The sequence below is a fragment of the Ictidomys tridecemlineatus genome, chromosome 8 (assembly GCF_052094955.1).
Source record: "Ictidomys tridecemlineatus isolate mIctTri1 chromosome 8, mIctTri1.hap1, whole genome shotgun sequence".
NCBI classification, from domain to species: domain Eukaryota; kingdom Metazoa; phylum Chordata; class Mammalia; order Rodentia; family Sciuridae; genus Ictidomys; species Ictidomys tridecemlineatus.
In genome coordinates this window covers 22,395,707-22,413,773 of record NC_135484.1, presented here as the reverse complement: position 1 = coordinate 22,413,773, position 18,067 = coordinate 22,395,707, and the positions used below count along the sequence as shown (strand labels likewise).

At 42.5% G+C, this 18,067-nt stretch overlaps 1 protein-coding gene and 1 long non-coding RNA gene across 30 annotated transcripts in view; one reads left to right on the top strand and one right to left on the bottom strand.

Moving 5' to 3' along the window:
• Hivep2 (HIVEP zinc finger 2) overlaps positions 1-8,537 on the bottom strand; it is a 182,948-nt gene extending 174,411 nt beyond the window's left edge. For 13 of the 29 annotated variants that reach the window (XM_078019012.1, XM_078019013.1, XM_078019005.1 and 10 more), the window contains exon 1: positions 7,302-7,432. The gene's annotated coding sequence lies outside the window, so the exon portion shown is untranslated. Of the gene's footprint in view, positions 1-6,995; positions 7,238-7,301; positions 7,433-7,693; positions 8,119-8,149 lie in introns of those variants that run through there. The other 16 variants (XM_078018996.1, XM_078019015.1, XM_078019003.1 and 13 more) reach the window with 4 other exon arrangements.
• A 59-nt stretch (positions 8,538-8,596) lies between these two features.
• On the top strand, positions 8,597-12,753 carry LOC144366015 (uncharacterized). Its single transcript, XR_013424810.1, has 2 exons — positions 8,597-9,399; positions 9,923-12,753. It is a non-coding gene; the product is annotated as an uncharacterized LOC144366015 (long non-coding RNA).
• The last annotated feature ends 5,314 nt before the right edge of the window (positions 12,754-18,067 follow it).

Below are 18,067 nucleotides of genomic sequence, written 5' to 3'. Positions count from 1 at the left end.
TCCACTTTCACCTGTAAGTATTTATAAATATTTTCAGAAATAATTACATAGTCAAAGTGCTGTCCTTTACTTAAAATCTTATTCAAACCTGCCATACATATTTGGCAGTTCTTAAAAAATATTTTAATCACTTTATTTATTGCATTATAAGGTGCTTTTAACACATCCATTAACAAGAGAAAACTATTCACATTGTCATGCAACAGAGTAAACTTCCATTCCTTTCCATGGACCACCTCTTTACCAACAATATATCCACCTCCTATACCCCTTTTAATCTGTCCAAACACACACTTCACAGTATTACTTCTTTGCCCCAAATCACTGAGTGAAACCCAGCTTTCTCAGCAGAGCCCTAAGACCCCCAGAATGGGAGGCCAGTACTCCTCCCCTCCTTGGTGCTGCCCCTATACCTCATCACTGCAGCTCAGTGCATCCTGAGCCCCTCTCTTCTCTTTGCTTAATGCAGTTTTACTCAACCTTCAAGGCTTCCAATCAAAAAAATGCTTTCTCCTATAAGGCCCCTCTAAACTTTCCAGCTGAAAAAGGAAAGAAGGAGGTAGAAAGGGAAGGAAGGAAAGAAAGAGCCAGCTTCCATTTACGCTGTGTTCTCATTTGTAAGTTGTAAGCCCTGTATCTTCTCTTGCAGTCACTCTTGACTACCGAGCCCAAGCTTAGAGCCACTACATAGCAATGACCCTACCACTTAAATTTTCTAATTTTCTTGTTATATAAAGTACAAGACAGGAAATGAATTAATAAAATGATAGAGTTGACAAAGGAAAAGAATATTATTATCACAATCCTTTTTTCTACTCTTTCCTATCATGTGATTTCATCTTACACTGACCCCTATCATAAGGAAAATAAAAATTCAAATCTAAATTTCTCCAAACACCTTGATATTTGCAACCATATAAAAATAATCTGGAGAATTGAATGTTTCACTCTTTTACTAGTTGTTTAGAAACATATAGATCCAGCTCATGTGGAGCTCCAAAGATTAATCGGTTCCTTCACACAGCGACCTTGTAAAGACTTCTCAATTGGTAGTTATTCATTAATTGAATCAATGATGCTGGCCATTTCAGTTTGCTGGAACCCCAAATAAGTATTTTTTAATTTAAATTACTTTTTCTTCTTTTAAAAAGCCTTTCAGTAGGGCTGGGGTTGTAGCTCAGTGGTAGTATGCTTGCCCAGCATGTTTAAGGTACTGGGTTCAATCCTCAGTACCACATAAAAATAAATAAATAAAATAAAGGCATGGTGTCCATGTACAACTAAAAACAATCTTTAAAATATATTTAAAAATAAAAAAGCCCTTCAGTAGATGAATGAATAAAGAAAACGTGGTATACATACACAACAGAATATTACTCAGCATCAAAGGATAGTAAAATCATGGCATTTGCAGGTAAATGGATGGAGTTGGAGAATATTATGCTAAGTGAAGTAAGCCAATCCCAAAAAAACAAATGTCAAAAGTCCTCTCTGATATGAGGATGCTGATCCATAATGGGGGTGGGGGGAGGGCATGGGAGGACTGAGAGAACTTTAGATGGGGCAAAGGTGAGAAAGGGAAAGGGAGGGGGCCTAGGGGTAGGAAAGATGGTGGGATGAAATGACATCTTTACTCTAAGCACATGTATGAAGATACAAATGGTGTCACTTTACTTTGTGTACATCCAGAAACATGAAAAATTGTGTTCTATATGTGTAATATGAATTGAAATGCATTCTGCTGTCATATATAACAAATTAGAATGAATGAATAAATAAATAAATAAATAAGAAAACTGCATACACATCTCTGCAAATACTAATAGCTAACCTGTGGGTAAGTCCATCAAACTAAAGTCAGCTCACACAGCAACATTAAAAATGTCCCAGGGCAGGGCTGGGGTTGTGGCTCAGAGGTGGAGTGCTTGCCTAGCATGGATGAGGCCCTGGGTTCAATCCTCAGCATCACATAAAAATAAATAAAATAAAGGTATTGTGTTCAACTACAACTAAAAAATAAATATTAAAAAAAAAATGTCCCGGGGGCAGTGGCAATTGATGTAGAAGCAGTGTGCAGACACGTGTTATACATAAGCAACTTCTAGACCCCACCCTCCAAAATTCCCTCTGCAAAAATCAAGCTGTAACATGGCCAGAAATAGGGACAACATATGTCTTGATTTGCCAAGAGCAACCCGTTTATGCCAAGCTACATAATCATTGTGTGGTCAACCTGCTTTCAAGGCCCTTCCCACATGTTCTAGCCTTATCTGGCATTACCTCTCTGGTTATCTGCCCTCCAGTCCCACTGGCTTGCTTTCAACTCCTGAAAACACTGTGGATTCCCCCACCTCAAGGTATTTGCATTATTCCCTTGTACAATGCTCTCCCTCTCCCTACCCACCTTTTTCTACTTGACTCTTCACTCCCAAACAGGGGTTATATATAGTTCTTTGTGTTTCTTCCATAGCACTTAAAATATGTATTGTACATATATTGTTCATCGTGTGATTAATATCTGTCAGCTTCATGAGATTATAAGCTCCTTTTCTGATTTGAGTCATCCTTCTACCCTTGGTGCCTAGCACAAGGCCTTACCTATAGAAAATACTTCTTGAATGACTAGATGAACAAATTGTATTGACCAACGATAATGGGACACCTGTCATCATATTATGAAAAGAAGACTGAGGGGCAGGGGTTGTGGCTCAGTGGTGGCGCATTCGTCTGTCATGAACAAGGCACTGAGTTTGATCCTCAGAACCACATAAAACTAAACAAACAAACAAATAAATAAATAAATAAATGTTGTTTTTTAAAAAAAAAGAGGACTGAGATTATAGGAGTGACAAGTCAAAGACATGGACCCTGACTAATTCCAGACCCTACACTGAACCATTCTGTGACCCAGAGGTGGTAAGACAGATCCCACCTGCTTTCTGGCCAGAATCACTCTCAGAAACATGAATAGCATTTTCATCTCTTCTCTTCAAAGCACTTTCTTCAAATAGGTCTAAATTGTTGAACCCCAAATTTTAAGATAGGAAATCCACAGTTAGGAACAATTATACAATACGCCATATGTTATAATAGATAATAGCATGAATGATGGATCACAGGAGTGTTAAGATTGGAACATCTTTGCCAGAATAACAGTGACCCACATGGCAGGCAGCTCTGGTGTTATTCCAGAATAGTCATGTAGAGGTTATAGGCCTATGTCAATCCAATGCTAGCGTCCATGGTTCATCTCAAACACACCACAGATTGCACACAGCAAGAAAAACATATTATCCTTTAAAAAAATATATATGTATATATTTTTAAAAGGATAATGTGTGTGTGTGTATATATATATGTACATATATATATGCATATATGTATGTATATACATATATATATATATATATTAGCTGTAGTTGGACATGATGCCTTCATTTTATTTATTTATTTATTTATTTTTTAGAGAGAGAGAGAGAGAGAATGAGAATTTTAATATTTATTTTTCAGTTTTCGGCGGACACAACATCTTTGTTGTATGTGGTGCTGAGGATCGACCCCAGCGCCTCACACATGCTAGGTGGGCGCTCTACACAGAGCCACAGCCACAGCCCCATATTATCCTTTTTTACACTATAATTTCCAAGTTGTGTCACAACAATAAAGTACTAAAATATTCTCCCAAATTTCTTAAAGCTATCTCCTAGCTTACAAATATTGATTTTTAACTTTTTTGTGTTGTCATAAATAGCATATATGAAACAAAAATTTTATTATGATCAAATATCAGGAACATATAGAAAATAATATTACTTCTCATAAAGTTTCCCTCAAATATGTACAACCTTAATTTCATGAAGCCCTCCCATTTTCCTTCAATCCTCTGTATTCACCTACAACTTCACAGTACAGCCCTCACTTGAAATATTAACGAAGTTTTACACAGTATTAATGAAGACTTTGCCTATGTACAGGTTAGAGCCAACCCAAATACTCTGGGTGGTGTAAAGTTTCTCAAGAAATCTTAAGTCCACTAAGTTGAGTTAGCAAATTTCCTCTGCTCCCTTTTATAATATAACTCTAAAAGTTGCCAAAGGTTTAGCCAAAACATGAACTCATGACAAATTCACCTATAATATCATACACTAGAAGCATATCATTGAAATTTTAAACTGTGAACCATTTCTCCACCTACAGGACTAATGTATAGACCAAGGGAGTCCTGCTGATACTATTACTACACTGTGAAAACTGCTTCTTTTTAATCAACAAATTGGCAGCCTGTTTGGTCCACAGCTATGAATCTAGTTGATCTAAGCCACTTTTCCCTTGTTATAATAGTTATCATACAGGGTATTCAATAATTTCACACCATAGTGAATTAAACTTTTGCCCCTGCCAAACAATATTATCTACAGATCTTTAAAATTGCTTTTGCTGTGTTGAAAACGTTTAAATGAACTTCAGCAAATCATTGGTGCTGCTTCAAAAGTCTAAAACCAACAAAAAAGAGTATTTGCTGTTTTTGTTGCTGCTGAAATTGGCTCTGCTTTTTAAAAACTGGCCATTTAAAAATAAGATTCTTAATTTTAAATTGAGTCAGCATAAAAGATTCGACCTGGTATTCTGAATATTGTCAAAGTGCCAAAAACTCAAGCAGACACATGCACCATTATTCCCCAGGGAACGCCTGCATGCATGCTGTCCTGTTTTGTTTTCATAGTAACAAGGACATTTGTAAACACATCTCATGCAAAAGGACACTGATCAATCAAAAGATTCTGATGGTTAATCTTGCAATATAGTCAAACAGCATTATTTCCTTATGTGCTAGCTCACACATAGTAAGTTTTTCACATTCCATGTTCCATAGAAATATAGAAATGTTTAGTCTACTTTAATAGTATTTTACCAAACAGTCCACAAGGATCTAACAGTTTAAAAAACATTAGCTAAATTTTAAATTTGTAATATCATTAACACACCATTCCCAAAATTGTCTCCAAATCAATCTTATATCAACTTAATCTTAAATACCTTTATATAAATATAAGCATTCTCTAACAGTGTCACAAAATACAATCACTGTAACAGAAATATAGATGCCAAAATGTAAATTCTGTTTTATACCTCACCTATGTTGAAAGCAAGCAACTATCTCAATTTTCAAAAGATTCACCATTGTAATATAATGTTTTTCTGAATATGAGAAATAAACTGCATATTTCAAAACTAATGGTCAAAAGGGATTATGACACTCCAATCACACTGTCATTAAGTGGATATTGATAAATCCCTTTCAGCTCAAAATACAAACGTATAGTTGTAATCTGGTATCATGACTCTTCAGGATTCCACAGAAATTTTCTCTTAGCATTGAAAATGATATCCACTTTACTCACATGAAGGACATTTCTGTTTTGATAAATTATATGGACTAGCTCCTAAAAACCAAACCTAATCTACTATTATAAAGTCCATTTGTTTAAGATTTTACTGTGGCATTCTTGTAAGATGTAATAACAGACAGTCACAAATTGTGCCACGTATATATCTGCATATATATATGCAAATATTTAAAATAACTTGCTTGGCTCAAGGACAAATATCACCAAATATTACACTAGAGGAAATGTTTCTAATAAATTTAAATGGCCTTTTTCAAGGAGGACAGATCATTGTAAATTTAATTAAAATGAATCTTATTAATATTTCAAGTAAATTCTGGGCTTGATTATTCACTGCAAAAGAAGCAACTGTATTGAAGAGAAAAATCAATAGCCCTTGACTAGGACTCTGAGGATGCCAGAAAAACACAGTCCTCCTGTAAATTATTGAAGTCCAGCCATGGGGGTGGAAGAAGAGCACCAATATTTTTTTTAAGATAAATTGAGTTATTTTTAAAATGGCAGAAAAGGAAGGAGAAAATCAGTTCAAATTTTCCATTATAATGAAAGTACCGGAAACAAGCCTACGTTCGTTTTAGGCCTAAATAACTGTGCAGAGAATAAGGGTTTTGCAATGTCAGTTGCATGCACAGCTTCCTGTGTGAATTCTAAGCCATTACAGGTGTCCTAAGGCTTCTGGTGAAACCTATTATCAGGAGATTCCTCCAGTCTTCTCCAATCCGTCCCTGCTGCCCCCCGCCCAAAGGCACATTATTGCAATTCTCCTCCTAGCATCTTATTAAGGACCCTTTCTCTTCTGTGAAGCCAAGAGGTTAAAGCGCCCACTTCCCTCTGGCGAAGAAGCATGTAAAAAAGCTTTCCCATTAGAGAGGACTAGTTCATGCAGTCCTTTTTAGTTAGATGCTTTGAGTCTGAGTGAGGAGCCACTGGAAGAAACCTCCTTTCCTTCTGCCTTTTTTTCCCACTGTGAGCCACGTCCCTGAAGGACAACACCCAGGAACACTTTCCGACCTTCTGTCCCCCTCACAATTTGGGCTTGGAGGGTTGGGGTCGCATTTTCTCGCGTCCTCTGCTGCACTGGATGTGTTATGTAAGAGGGACAAGACGCAGGAGGCACATGCGTATAAAGCGCACGGATCTGTGATAACAGCTGGGGTGTCAGAGATGATCTGGAGCCCCCCCCCCAGTACGACAGACAACACACACACACAACAGCACACACACACTCACACACACTCGCACACACAGCGCAGTGTTTTCCTGTCTCACCCCTACCAGGACCAGACACACAGAATGGAAAGGCAAGGGGTGGGGGTGAAGGGAGGTGACAGTGGAGAGGCAGCAGCAGCACATCTGCTTTGATAGCAACCGGCAGAGCCGCCACGGCAGAGAGCCCCTCGTTAACCCCCTTCCTGTGGCTGCACCACGTCATGGAACATTCCCGGAACGGGCCAACGTTCCACCCACTTCAGGGAACAGACATAAAGGCGCAGACCCAGCTCCCCACAGTGCATAGCCCAAACACACATGTCCCTTCCCGGTCCCCGGCCAGACGCACAGACAAACATGCATGCAAACCGCCCCCACCCGTCTCCTCGCGCCCGGGTCCAGCCGGCAGCGGCTGGAGCCACTCTGCGGCCGGTGCACCAGCAAGGCGAGGGCGCCTCCGCCTGAACCTTCCATCGAGACAGTCCCCTCCTTCCTCGCTTCCTTCCTTCCTTCTCTCTTTCCTTCCTTGCTCGGGAGGAGAAAGGAGACATAGAAATGCCCACAGCCAGAGTCTTCCCCGCGCTCGCTCGGCCGCAGGCCGGCGGCCCGGCCCTTGCGCCGCCAGCCCGGCCGCCCGCGCCGCCCCCGACCCGCGCAGCGCGCCCTGGCCCCCTCCCCCGCTACCTGACAACGGGCCGCCGGCGGCCGCGGCAGCCGCAGCGGTGGCCGGGCGGTGCGCGCCGGTGCACGTCCCTCATTAGTAACCAGGCACATTCCTGCCTCCAGCGCTCCCGCGCGGCCCCCTCCCCCCAGGACATTACGCAAAGCAGCCTGCCCTCATCTGCATAGATCCTCGGCCAGGGTATTCCCCGCATTTCCCAACGCGCCGGACCCCCCTCCCGAGGTCTCTCCCATCCCCGCCCCCTCCGACCCTCACCCTTCGGAAACCGGGAAGGGGCCGGGGGCGCGCGCCGAAGAGGGGGCGCCGGAGTTCCGCGGCAGCGATTTCAGTATAAAGTGAAACAAGCTTCTAACGCTGAAGGAGGCAGGAAAAACACAACGCCGAGGCCACTTACCGAGCCGAGGAAGGACCTAGATTCCCGCCGCTCCGCTCTCTGCCAGTAGCGGGTCCGCCCTCCACGCACCCGGGGCTGCACCCAGCACCCCAGAGTCGAGGCGTGGAGGGAAATTGTTAACCAGCCAGGAGACCCTCCAAGTTGCTGCGGGCTCCGAGGAGCTTCAACGTCCAAGACACAACTTGGCAAATACTTGTGCCACAGTCACTGAAGATGTTTTTGCGGAGACCCTCCTCCGCCGAGGAGAGACAGCGCTCCCCGGCGCCCCGCTCTCCTGCTCTCCACCCCCTCACCTCCAGCCCGCCTCCCGCCGGCCGCCCGCCTCCGGGCCGCGAGCCCCTCGGGCGGCTGTCAGCTCCCGGCTGCCGCTGGGTGACAGGGGCCAGAGGAGGGTGCGACGCGGCGACCGAGCCCGAGCCAGCGAGGGGGATCCTCGCAGCCGCGGTGGCCGCTCACCTGGAAAGTCACCGCTGAGAAGGAGGAGGAAGAGGAGGGAGAGGAGGAGGGGAGGAAACACCCCTGGTGCCCTTGTTCTCGCTGCCGCGGCGGCCGCTCCTCGCCAAGGCTGAGCGTGTCTGGTGGGGGGTGTCTGGTAGCATTTCCTTAAGGACAGAGGGAGGGCGGGCGCGGAGGGAGGGAAGAGATCCCGTCCGCCAGCCCAGGCTCCTCTTGCCTATATTTATTTTTCTGACACTATACAGAGATCGGTCCGGGGCAGGGGCCGCCAGGCTGGGGCAGGAGCCGCGGGGCTCGGGCCGCAGTTGTCTGCGTGCGGGAGCCGCAGCGGCCGCCTCCCCTCCCGGGCAGTGGACGCACCGGGTTATTCCTGGCAGCGCCTCCCCGAACAGAAGTTACTAGGAGGAGTGCGCGGCGAGGGCGGGCGGGGGAGAGGCGGGGGGAGGGAGGAAGAGGGAGAGACTCAGCCAGCGACGTCATCGGATCCCCCAGCGCGTCCCCGGGAGGGAGGCTGAACCAGAAAAACCAGTCTGGAGCCCGCGACCAGAGAGGGATGTGCGGCGCGCTGGGCGAGCGGGAGGGAGGCTGCCGGGAGGGCAGGCTACTGCCACTTGGCGCGGGAAGCTCGCCGCTGCGCTCCCGCTCGATGGGAGCGGGGAACTCCCCGGAGAGCGGGTCTCTGCACGTCTTGCAGAAACACTTGGGCGCTGAGAAGCCTGAGAATTTCCTTTAAGAATGTGGAAACCTCCTTCGTTCCCACCCCTTCCCATCTACCCCATTTCACAAATACGCGTTCCCTGCTTTCCTAGCAAACAGAATTATATAATTAGTATTGTCCTTAGATTTTTGTCCAGGTACTCCTGATCCTTTGCCTCTCCCATGCTCTACTATTTTATCGGTCAAGAGAAACAAAATGAAACTATAACTCCTGGCTCTGTTTCTGGAGCTTTGCAAAGTGTTTTACTAGCATTTGCCGTGCCCCGGAGGAAACGCGAACTTTTCATGCGCTCGAAATCCCCCTCAATTGCTTTCCCTGGGATCACTCCCCTGGGTGCCCTGGGCGCACCCAGCTAGGGGAACGCGACCCGCCCACGTTGGGATGGCTTGGGCTGTAGCACCCGGAGCAGCTGCAGGTTTCCTGGTGGGCGGCTCTGGGACCTAGGGCTGGGGGCGACATGCCACCACCAGCCGCGCTCTTCCCTTTCCTCGGAAAAGACCGGAGTGAAATCACACCCAGTCCTGGGAAAGCGGTGCGTGCGGGGGAAGGGAATCCCAAGCGAGGAGGGAGACCCGGGGTTCTGGCTTCCTCCCCCACCCAGAGACACCCGGGGGACACCGGGGTTCCCTTGGGCCGTTACCCTCCCTGTGGACTCCCGTGCACCCGCTAGGGAGGTTCCCAGGAGGCCGCTGTACCCCAAAGCGATTAGCGGCTGCTGGGCTGAACGGGCGGCCGGAGTGCCTCCTCTAAGTGGTCTCCGAGTCTGGCGGGGACCGCGCGGCGCCCCTGCCGGGTGCCCAAGCCGCTGCGCCCTGCCAAGCGGAGCTGGCGCCCGGGGCGCCGCGGGCCGTAGCAACCCTCCCCACTCCCAACCCCCAGCCGCGCCGCCGCCCTGCCCCGGGCGGAGTAAACAAGAGAAGCGCAAGATTTGACCTGGCGCGACCCGGCTTTCTGGCCGGGGTTCCCCCTGAGCAGGTGACTCCGTGGGAGGGGTGGAAATTAGTCTCTGGAATTCCGAGCCAAAGACATTAACTGTGGTTCTGCTTTTAAGGCAGGTATTTCACCAATAACTGCGGAATGTTTTGCGTCTCGAGTTTCAGAATTCGCCGAAAGGAACCAAATGTCAAGACATATAAAATATTCCTTTCCCCTTTCATTAAAAATGAACACAGTTCAAAAGCAAGGACAGCCCCTTCAACAACTGGGAGAATAGCGCCTCTGGCTTCGCTTCGACCTATAATCAGGGTATTTGGGGGATCCCCATGCACTAGCAACATTACTGTGAAGGACGACTCTCCAAAACAAAACGGCGATACCTTTTTTTAATCGATATTTTTCAAGGGAAAAAAAATCGGAACCATTTAAATTCGGGGCCTACTTCCACTTAAGGCAACTTCTTTTGTTGTATACAGGTTTTTTTAATATTCATCCTTTGTTGACTTAACTTGAAGCCCTTGCGGGGGGTGTGGGGGGGAACTCCCCAATTATCATCTTCTTTTAAATATGTGTGGTTACTTTTTTAAACATTGATTTAAAACTCCAAATGTGATTTTCGAGGTTTTTTTCATTTTCAAGCCCACCTGCTACATACTCCCAGAGCCCATTTTATTTAATTGCTTAATAGGGAAGATTAAGCAGTTTCTTTAAGAATCCAATTTCCCTTCAACACACACAGCAGCTGCCCATGCTCTCAGAAACTGAGCAAATAAAGCAGGCAGTTTGCTTCACCAGAATGAATATTAGTTGAAACCTTAAAAGCCTCCTTAAAAGAGGAGATGAGGAGGTATAACGTGACTATGGAAATATTCAAGTAATTGGATAGTTAAAATGTTTTTATTTAAAAAGCAAAGCAAATCTACATCAATTTTGATTATATGAATCTACCACCAAAGAGGATCCCTGAAAACAGGATTCAAACTTTGCCACTTCTTTAAATGATTACTTTTTTAAAAAAAATTACTAAAATCTAAAGAAGATAGCCTAGATTGAGTATTAAAAGGAAGTAAAAACACATCTGAATATGTGTAAACTAGGTGACATCCCTCTGCTGCCCAAGAGTCAACATCTTTAAATAAATACACCACTGTTGCTTGTCTCTGATGTGCCTAACAGTTGCTTGGAGTTGACAGGGAGCCATTGCCCCTCCAAAGCAGCCATTCCAGCCATTGGACGCCAGCTATTCCAGAGTCAGATGTCCATGCACCTGTTAGAAAGCACTGTCTGATGCAGCTGCTGCTTCCTGTGATATGTCCCACTAGCCTGCTGTTTTGGGAAATCGGTCAGAAGGATTGCAGTGCCTTTCCCCTCCAAGGAAATCTCCCTTTTAATACATATTTTATGTCTGTATCCCAAACATGCCATTCATATTTAGTGACTGTTCAGTTGCTTACATGTAAGGACAATAAAGTAACAGGAATAGTCCTTTTCCCAAAAACAACCCTCCAAAACACAACTGGCATTAGTAGAAAACTGTGCACTCTGCCCTATGAAACCCTGTGGGAAGTGACGCTGAGTAGGGGCACCGCTGATCCAATGGGGTCATCATATGGAACTAAGCAGAACTGCACTTCCATCACTTATCTTTACCACTTCTCAGTTTCAAAGGGAAGAGAATAAATTGGTAATCTGGATTATGAGCTATGAAGAAAGTAAAATAATTAATGGCTACAAGGAAGTATGAGTTTTTTCAGAGTGTTTTCAGAAAATCACTTTGAATTGAAATCACTTTCATTCAGAAAACATTTGTCAAGTACCTACTATGTGCTGAAGACACTTAGGACATATCTGTGAACAGATGAACCATGTCTTACTGGCACTGGCACTGTAGTGGGAGGAGGGTAGGTAGAGGAACAAGAGGGAAAATCATTTGTATAGGACTTTGAAAGGTAAAGATTAGGGTCGGGGTAGGATAAAACATTTGAGTGGAACTAAATAGCATGTTGCAGTATTAAATAGGGAGGTCAGTGTAGGAGTTGTTGAGAAGACAGAAGGCTTAGAGGAAAAGTTTTCACCATGGAGATATTTGAGGACAGAGTTTTTCAGGTAAAAGGAACAGCTGAGTTAGAATTCCAAGATCTGAAATTTTTATAAACCTCAAGACACTGGTGATCAGAATAGCCTCTCACTCTGGGAAAAGTTGATAAAAAGTCCTGCTGAATCTGAATATTTGTGGGCCCAGGACTCTGTTTTTAACTGACAGTAGAGTCCATACTTAGTTGTTCTAAAGCTCAAGACCTACCACGAGGCCCTGGAGCCTGCTCTATCTACTTAGGCAGGAGGACTGATTACCAAAACACATTGTACATACAGTTGAAGGCTTTTCCAGTTAAATCCCCAACTTTGATGAGATTGAGGAAAATGGAATTCCATTGTCTCACATAGCCAGACATCAAGAATTAGCTTCCAACTCAGGAGATACTGATGCTCAAATAGTTAAAAAGACTTAACACTAGTTAAGTCTTTCTCCATCTTTCAGCTCTTCTTACCTTTCTAGCTCCTTTTGCCCTTGGACAAACATTCTGCAGAGTGTTGGGCAGCTGTCCCACATTACTGTTTTTCTATCTTAACAACTTTTGCGGAACAAGACCCTCTCTCTAAAGGCAGCCTTACCATATCCTAACACATGAACCACTCACTGGGCATGGGGCAGGTGATTTGATAGGTCTTGCCTGGACCTGGGGGGACAAACTCAGGAAAGAAACTGTCATACAAAAAAAGGAGTTGTATGGCGTTGGGGGATGGATGTCTACTTTGTCTCTAATTCTCTGGGCCTTGGTTTCTCTACTTTATAAAATTAGACAGCTGGTCAAGATGATGTGTCTGATGCCTTATGATCAAATTCTTTATAAAAATGCTATAATAAATCCCTCTGTAAAATTGTGTAAAATGAATTAACTGGCATATACCATTTTCTCAGATAGATTTATGGTACTGTTAAGTACAACAATAAAGGTGTTACCTGCTTGGAGGTCCTGATGTATACACAGAATATAGCCTGTGGTTGTAGTAAAAAGTAACTTAGAACTGCCTGTCTGGTAGATTTCCCATGCTTCTTGTCTTTCTGGGTTTTGGTATATGGAGAAGAATCAAGCAGTGTCATGATTTCCTGTGGTGTGAAGAATATCTAGGTCTCTACTATGAGTAGAGAAAAGAATTGAAAAGAATTTTGAGGAAAACTGTGCCTATCTGTTGAATTATTCATTGAACACAAGTCCAAGCATCATAATGTAGACCAGGGTATACTCCACTCTGATGCCCTTTGGTTGGGAAGTGGAGGGAGGTGGTGGTAATGAAGCACCATCACATCAGCCAGAGCCATACTGAGCCTGAAGGTGACATCTGTTAGGATTAAAAGATAAAGTGCTTATCCTCATGGCTTCAGAAGATGGGCACATGTAAAGCCCTCAGCACCACATAAAAATAAAATAAATAAGTAAAATAAAGATATTTTGTCCATGTATAACTAAAAAAAAAGTATTTTTTAAAAAAAAAAGCCTTGAAAATTTTCTGCTTAGTTTGGACCATCCCTGTCCTCAGTTTATAAAAGGACATCATACAGTTCACAGACCAAGCTGCTTGTGAAACTAGCTTCTCACATTCTAGAGAATACTTTAGGGTATGCTCACATCAGATCTGTATTCTGAAGAAGGTGAGTTCTATGATATATCATGGATAATCTTCTTGAAGACTACAGAGCAAAAGTCACCTTTTAAGAACTAGCCAGTGGGAATAAGATTTTGTGCAGGATTAATAATGCCTGAAGTGCCACCTTCAATATAGGGAAATGTAGGCTTAAAATAAACAGTAACAACTTATAACCACACACCTCCATTCCACTCTCTTCCCTCACCCTCTCCCAACTCCCGAAAGAGTTGAAATTCCTTCCCTTAACAGTTACTATTTGGGTTAAGGGTTTGCACCTTTAAAAATCTTCCCTTATAAATTGACTATAATAGCAAGCTCTTGATATCTATACTAAAGGTCTTAATTAGTCATTACTTTCTATGAGACGTTATTAGATTATTAGATTTCCATAGTGACAGCTCTTTTAGGACTCAACCTGATTTATCTTGACAAACCATAGAACTGGGGATAATATAAGGAGGTTCTATGGGAGGTGAGACACAGTGGTCCAAAGATCCATCAGACCAATATGGTCAAAAGATGGAGTGACAGAGAGGCAAATCCCAGAGCAACATCTTTGACCACCAAGGATTCTTCTGCCCAGTGCCTTTGAGTACCCATGTTTCTTAGGAACAGGTGGCTACTCTGTCAGTGGAGGACACAGGTCCCAGATCTGAACCTGAGCTAGACTTGGGTTCCCTCTCTGGGCCTCCAAAGACGAGTGTCTTCTCAACTATGAAACTCTAAAATCAGAGCTTTTAACAACTAATTAGAGGCAGGAAGAAAGGAAGCAGAAAGAAACAGGAATATAAAGGAGAAAAAGAAGGGACAATGCTAATCAAGGACCTTCCAATCCCTCCAAGATCTTCCTGGAGCAAAACATCAATTTCCAGTTTCAAAGAAATTGGTATTTCCAGGTAAGTGCCTAGTAGTGTGTGATGATCAAAAGATAGATTTTGGCTTAAATCTATGCAATATGAATTTGATATACTATATATTCAGAAACAAGAGTTGTTTCTCATTATTACCCTTAAAATATTTTGAAAAAACTGTGAGTTTCTTGAATCTAACCAATGAAGTCTTTTATACTTCATTAAAATTTGGGGATTTCTGAGAACAATTACATGGCCTACTCCCAGGTAGATCAGATTGGTCTGATCTCCATTTTACTTTGAACCCTGAGCTAAGAGGTGAAAAAAAAAAAAAATCAAATGGTTGTCACTAAGCTTATACGATGATTTATGCTCTTCACTAGAAAATTTATGTAAAATAAGGTAGCAAATTAAAAGCATTATATCAAAGAGAGGATATGCCAGTGGAGTGAATTATCTCAAACCCAGAGGGAAACCACTCAGCGAGAAGGGAGATGCTAAAATTAGAGATGCATAGAGGGGCCGGTTCACTTAGCTGTTACTGGAATAGTGATAGAGCAACTACTAAGATCATCTCATGCCATTGGCAATGTGCATCATCAACCCAAATCTCAGCGAGGGTGGTGTATTACAGTAGTACACTTTTTTTTTTTTTTTTGAGAAGAAGAGGAAATCCATGTCCTTTTTAGAAAGACTTCCACACACACATACCAAAAAAAAAGAAAGAAAAGAAAATAATTTAAAAATCTTTTTGTGTTGAACAGAGTTAAGATTTTATTATTTGAAAAGGTTACATATCTTGAAAATTACTCAGCGATTTTCATGGAATATAGCAACATTAGCAAGTTCATTTTTTGTTTCATGACTTTTAAAAAAAAAGATTTTTCATAAAGGAACTATATACTCAGTGTGCCACTTCCCACTGACATTTTTGCTTATGTAGATGAATATGTCAAAAACTTCCGTACCAGTAAACAGATAGGTTCCATGTTCCCCCAGTGCCCTCCAAGTTTATCCATCGTTGTTCCATAATCATTTCTCCTAGACAGGAGTATAGAGAGGAACTAGCAGAGATTTGTGCCAATGATGTATTGTGTTGAATAAATACTGAATTTTAAAGTTAGTATTTTATTCTGGCTTTCTTATCTTTTTTTCTAGGCTTTGTGGATTAGCCACCTCACTGCCACTGAAATATATGAGACTCTTATAACTAAACTCTTACGTAATGACATAAGAAAGGCCATAGCTGAAACAGATTTGTGTTTAAAAAAAATGTGGCTTTGGGAAGACAACCTGATCTGTTATTGATCTTACTTACATCTATCCTTCATATTTTCCAAAAAAGATTTTTTTTTTTTTTTTTGCCAAGCATTTAGAGATGCCTAACCCAAACATCAGTGGTTTGAAGCTCATGACATGTCATGCATGGAGTTTCCTGCTTCATGGACTGACAAAACAGTATTGTTTTTGTTTGTTTGCTTTGCTTTCTAATTTTATTTAGGTTTATAAAGTAGACAAACAGAAGTGTACAACTAAATTAATTTTTGATATGTGTATGTCCTTACTCTGACGAAGATGGAGAATATTTTTAACATTCTGGAAAGCTCTCTTGTGCCCCTTTCCAGATAATACACTCCTGCGACAATCTATATTCTAACTTCTATTTCCATAGTTTGGATTTTGAGCAAAGACATTGCTGGGAGCCATCATGAACTGTGCATGAACTAAAAATGACATTGGAAGCCATTAGGCAGGAAAGTCTGGTATCTAAGAACTCCCAGAGGCAATCCTGCTGGTTTGAGAGTGCCCAGTACATGAGATTTCCTACTTGGCTCTAAGTTCAGCACTGCACTGGAGATAGGGTGACCCACTGGAACCACATAGCCTCTCTGAGATGGGTGTGGTATGCCAAGATGCCAATCAACTTGTTTACTGCAAGACCCCTGCCACACCCTCTGCCACACCAAGAAGGAAGACTCCTCCCACCTTTTGGTTTGAGAGCTGACTGATGCAGAGCAGGGAAAGAGGGCCCCAGGAAGAGGGAACTGAAAACCCAAAAGCCCTGAGACAAGAAGCAGTTGTGTGCCACGAGGAACTGAAAGGCCAGTGTGGCTGGACAAGGAGGTACAGAACAGGGAGGAGAAAAGTCCAGAGAGAAGATGTGAAAGAGGCGACCAGGAGCCAGAGGAAAATGCATTTACGGGCTAGGTCGTTGTCAAAGAAGGGGACAGACGTTGGGGATGAAAATGATCTATTAGATATATCCTATTAATTAATTTTAAAAAGCTTTTCTCAGAAACAACCTTCAGTACGTCAGTAAGGAGTGACTGTTGGGTGACATGTAACTGGGTGGCAGGTCAGCAATGGAAGAATCCAAAACAGAGGACTTTCTGAAGGCATAATTATACATATTGAATGTAACAAAAGGAAAATAGTTTTTAAGGTAGCAAACCCAAAAGAGAATCTGGATAATGTGGGTGCTATTCTTCACATTTTTTTATGGCTAATTAGAGAGAACTGGGAAACACACAATGCTGCCCACAGTCCTGCCAACCCATTATGGACACTTCTAATTTCAGATAAATGAAGCCCTTAGTTACCACCCCCAGCTTGTCTTGGAACATCCATTGTCTTATCAGAGTAGATGAGTAAAAATAATAGCCTTCTGAATATCTATAAAGGGTACCTTTCTCTTATGGGGAGATACAAGTTCAAGTCACATCTCCATGTTAATTAAGCAACTCCCAAATTTACTTTGCTCTTAAAAATCCCATTTTTAAATTTATTTTTTCTTTTACACAGAAAATGGAATATTTTACTAGGAAAAAAGGGGTATCTAAAATCTTAGATCTATGTTCATCATCTTTTAGCATATATCATGTGTGCTTCTCAATTTAAACGTTATTTCGGATACATGCATATATATAAACTTAAAGATAAGAGAAGCCAATAGCCAATTGGCACCTTCAACACTCACCCTTTATTAAATAAACCATGTATTATTTTAAAAAGCAGTAAAATAATGCATGATTTGAAATATTAAATTTCATAGCAAGGGTGAAATTCAAAGAGAAAAAAATCAAAACAACTACATTTGGGTTTAAATTTCCAACAAGAGATTACATCACTAGGTTTATCATGTTTATAAAAACATAATAACAATGTTTGCAAAATGCCCCCAATGAGCCTGAATCAAAGCAGAAATGAAGAAAATGTTCATGGTTTTCAGTATCAGGATATCTGAAAGCATTAAGATACTTGATTGAGCAATTTCCTTTATCTTTCAGATTTATTTATTTATTTTTTTAGCATACTGAAAGTCTCTTACTGTTTTGGTATTTCTGAACTGAAAAGGGGCTGCCCCTTGTTTTGGCTTTTTCTTGATCATTCCAGGATTTCATGAACTGCTTTCTCTGACATGAAATCCAATAAGGCTGTGGATTAAAATGCAGTTGTTTATGACATAAGTCAGAGTCCACAGGGGACAGGGGAAAGTGCATAGAGAGGAGACAAGATCTTATATAAGAGACAATCTACTGATATTGTTAGGCTGTCTAGTGACAAGCCAGGGCTCAAATCCCAGGACCCTCATTAGTCTAAGTACTTCAACATCTCTAGAAGCCTCATTTTCTGGAAAAATTGAGACTGTAGTATCGGTCTCATAGTGTTATATAAAGGTTAGATTGCATACAGTAAGCACTTTGT